Source organism: Salmo salar, chromosome 08 (assembly GCF_965601325.2).
Source record: "Salmo salar chromosome 08, fSalSal1, whole genome shotgun sequence".
NCBI lineage: Eukaryota > Metazoa > Chordata > Actinopteri > Salmoniformes > Salmonidae > Salmo > Salmo salar.
This window is the reverse complement of record NC_138298.1, coordinates 6,042,501-6,047,500: the sequence shown is the minus strand read 5'-3', so window position 1 is coordinate 6,047,500 and position 5,000 is coordinate 6,042,501.

Here is a 5,000-nt window from a genome sequence, read left to right as displayed (position 1 = left end):
AGACGAGATCGGGCGTACCTTTTTTTTTTTTTTATCTTTTATTATGAAAAAACACATAATATTTACAATATTCAAACAATAATAATAAAAAAGGATGAACAATTCATCCTTTTACAAAATCAAAAAAAAGAAAAGAAAATAAAACCAATTAATAATTAAAAGCAAGTTTTCCATTTTGATCAATTTCGATAAAAGTGCTCCCCCACACAAACAGTTTTTCAAAATTATATCCTCCATATTTATATATTAGTTCAATATCTTTCTCTAAAATACTTTTAAATAAAACCTCCACACTCACAATTTTCCCTTCATAATGTCCTAAATTCCTTCTTTGTCTTACAGCGTATCTAGCATGGCTAAGAACAAAATTCATCAAATTAATATTAAAAACTTTGCTTTTTCCATTTATACCAAATAGAAACAACCTCCTCCACTCAACCCCATTTACAATATCTTCTCCCCAATGTTGTTCTAAAAGCCCCTTTATAAACTCATGAAACCCTTGTAATCCACTACATTCAATAAAAAAGTGCATAAAATTTTCCACCTCCGTACCACAAATATCACATTCTCTTTTAATGTCTCTATTTATTTGATGTAAAACCACGTTCGTAAAAATCCTATTATGTTTCAATTTAAAATCATTATCTTCACATTCTATAGTATTATATTTGACATTGACATTCTTCCATATTGATTTTACATCTATATTTACAAATACCCTAGACCACACTTTTTCTGAAGCAGGAGCTTTTATCTCTCTTAAAATACATTTTTCATAAATCTTTTTAACTTTCAAACCTGATAAAACATGTTTCTCCCCATTACTTTCATAATATAAAACCGGTAAACCCTTAGCTCTCTCAACCACCTCTGTATTTATTAAAAGCACCCATTCTTCAGGAATACACCCTAAAATTCTCTTATACATATTTTCTATTGTAGTTTTACTTATTTCATCTTCTACTTCACAAACATTATCATAAATCGCTTGTACAGTAAGAAACCCTGGAATGACCTCGTATAAAATATCCCCAATCTGTCTCATCCCAGCCCTCATAAAATATTTACAAAACAACATCTTATTATTATATTGTATCTTGGGATTTAAGAAAATTGGCTGATTTAAAATATTGTCTAAAATGGTACACTCATAATAAATATTTGGTAAAAACTCCCCCCAAGCTTCAAACACTTCTCTATAAAACAATGGTATATTACTTAACATTTCTTTTTTCATGCACATCAATAAACCATTGTCCCCCATCCTCCCAACCTCCTGCAAATACTCCTTAAAAAATCTTTTCCATCCATAATCTAGTTCACCATATAAATATTTCCGTACCATTTTAACTCTAATTGCTTTTTTCCTTACATTTAAATCCACCAACTTCAAACCCCCCTCCTCATATCCTGCAATCAATGTTTTAAAAGAAATTTTCGCTCCTTTCCCATCCCATAAAAAATCAACTAAAATCGTATTCATTTCAGATAAAACCCATTCTGGTACATCTAAAACGTTCATGACATGAATAAAAATTGACATCAGCAAGGAATTTACAACAATTACTTTCCCTTTTAATTTCAAAGCCCTCCCCCTCCACATATTTACTACCTTCCTAACTTTATTTATAACCCCACTCCATGTCAGATCCCTAGCTTCTTGTTCCTTCACCCCTAAAAACACACCTAACACCTTAAAATAATCATTTACCACCTTAAAAGGAAAAGTCCCCTCATTATTCTTCCCAACATACATTATTACTGACTTCTCCATATTCACTTTAGCTCCTGAGGCTTTCTCATATACTTTAAAACACTCCATCACCCTTTTAACACTTCCCTCATCCCTGACTGTAATTGTGGTATCGTCTGCATATTGATGAATTAAACTAAAACCTCCTTGCGGAGTCTCTACACAATTTATAAAATGATCTTTTTTAAGGTATGCCGCTAAGGGTTCTACCGATAAAACAAACAATAAAGCTGATAAAGGGCACCCCTGTCTCACTGACCTCTCAAGAATAAAAGAATCTGTTAAAACCCCATTACATTTAACCCTACTTTTAGCCTTTCTATATAATAATTTTATCCATCTTATTATACCATTTCCAAACCCATACTTTTCCAGTACCCTAAACATAAAATCATGTTCCACCCTGTCAAAAGCTTTATTAAAATCTATACTTAAAACAATCCCCCCCATCTTGTCACTATTCATTTTATTTATCACATCTCTAAGTGTAGTTATGGTATCTGCTATATCTCTTCCAGGCACACTATAATTTTGTGTAGGTGCTATAATATCATTTAAAACCATCTTCATCCTATTTGCCAGTATCTTAGCTAAAATCTTATAATCTGAGTTTAATAAACTAATTGGCCTATAATTTTCTAGTTTCAGTTTGCTCCCCTTATTTTTATATAAAATCGATATCAGCCCTGTCACCATGGAATCTGAAACAGTATCATTGTCTTCCATATATTGATATACTTCTAATAAAATAGGTGCTAAAATACTTTCATACATTTTATAAAACTCTGCAATTAGTCCATCTACTCCAGGACTTTTATTTATTTGTAAACCCTTAATTGCATCTTTCACTTCATCCATTGTTATCTTCCTATCACACATTTGCTTATCTTCAACACCAATTTGCACATCCACACTACTTAAAATCTCTTTTACACACCCCTCATCCACCTCCCCTTTCTTAAATAAATCCTTATAAAAATTCTGTACAGTTTCTAATATTTCAACATAATCATTTACCACTTCACCCTTTACATTTTCAATCTCACTAATATATGATTTCGTCTGTTTAGTTTTTTCTAAACCAAGAAAAAACGAGGTACATTTCTCCCCTTCTAAAACATATTTTGCCCTACTTCTTATAATTGCACCCTTACACTTCTCTATTTCACATTTGCTCAATTTTGCTTTTAAATCTAAAAACTTTTCAATAGTATAATCAGGATCACTATCACATTTCTTCATTTCTTCATTCAATTTTGTTCTTAAATAATTTTCTGCTCTTGTCATCCTACTCCTCTGCTTCCTTGCATATCTAATACTAAAAACTTTTATTTTTTCTTTAACATTTTCCCACCACTTGCACTTATCATTCCCTTTTTGCTTATCCTCCATTTCATCTTCTATCAAAGATTTAAGTTGTTTCCCGTATTCCTCATCACCTAGATACCCTGCATTCATACACCATATTCCCCCCCCTTTCCTTTCCTTATCTAACCCCACCGAAAATGTTAACCCAGCATGATCACTAAAAGTTGTAAAAATATATTTAATATCCTTCATAAAATTCCTTAACCCTTCATTTACTAAAACCAAATCTATCCGTGTCTGTTTCAATTCCCCTAAAACCACCTGCCTTCTAGAAAATTCTCTCTTATTCGGATTCTCCTCCCTCCATATATCAATTAAATTGTTTTCAACCATCATCTTCCTTAAAACCCCCCTAGATACGTCACTTCTAAAAATAGCTCCCCTTGTCATATCTAGTCTATCCATTTTTACATTAAAATCCCCAACTAAAATACAGTTTCCCTTGCACCATTTCGCTAATTCTAAAAATAAATTCCTTCTCTCTATTTCATTATTCGGCGCATAAATATTTATAATCCTAAAAACCCTACTCATATATTCAAAATCTAAAATTAAAATCCTCCCATTATTATCATTATATATCTTCTTCACATTTTCTACTACATCCTTCCTTATTAAAATTGCAACCCCACATGAATTCCCCCTACCATTGTTTACATAAATAAAATCCCTCCATATTTTCTGAATTTCTAAAACACACATATTATCCCAGTGCGTCTCTTGAATACATAAAATATCAGAATTCTTTATGTGTACTATTCTATTAAATTTTCCTATTGTTCTCAACCCATTCGCATTTATCGACATTATTGTTACCATACTAATAAATAATAAAATTATAAAATATAATTTCATTATCCTCTACCTTTTATCCAGTTTCTTTCCTCTTCCACCCTTTCTCTCCCCCCCCTCCGCTGCTTTCCTCTTCCTGTATCCTCCTCTCATTCTTTCAAATTTTTCCCCATCATCCGAGTCCGATATCTCCTCCAAGTCCATTTCATCCAGCCAACTTTTCTTCTTTACACCCTCATCCGTTGTGCTCCCCGTGTTCATCGCCGATTCTGGAATGCTCATTGTGCTCCCCGTGTTCATCGCCGATTCTGGAATGTTCGTTGTGCTCCCCGTGTTCTCCGCCGTTTCTGGAATGTTCATCTCCGTCTCACGTGTAGTAGTCGTTGTGCTCCCCGTGTTCATACCCGTCTCTGTTATTGTCATTAAACTTAAGACCCTCTCCATTTCTTCACCCCCCGAGGTACTTGTTTGTGCTGTGCTTTCCCCCAAAACCCGTGAGTCCCCCGTGCTTCCCCCCAATCCACTTCCCCTCTCCTCCTGAAAACTCCACCTTCTTATTTCCGAATCCATACTGCTCCCAATTTCGTTAATCTTCTGGTCTTCTTTCTTCTCCCTTCTTCCTTCCTCCGTCTCTCCACCTTCCACCACGTCCTCTCCTCCATCTTCTTCTCCTTCTTGCGATGATACAACTGCTTCCTCGAATAGTACTTGACTCCCCTCTTCAGTCATAACTTCTCCACAGTTGCACTCCGCCAATCTCTTTCTGCATCTTCCACAAACATTCCTTTCCTTCTCTCCGACACACTCTCTCGCATAATGGCCTTGATTGCCGCACTTGAAACACTTGAATTCAGGGCAATCTTTAACTATGTGCCCAGGTTGTATGCACAATCGACAAACTCTGACCTGCTTGTCATGGATCACCCTGAAGTATTCAGCTCCTTCCAGCGTCTCAATTTTTGTGGAATATGGCAATGATTTTACTTTTTCCGTAAATTTAACTTTACAAAACCGTGTTCCGTCAACCACCTCCGTTCCAGGCCAAACTCTCCTCCTTATCTCCGAGACGGCCGTTACTCCCCAG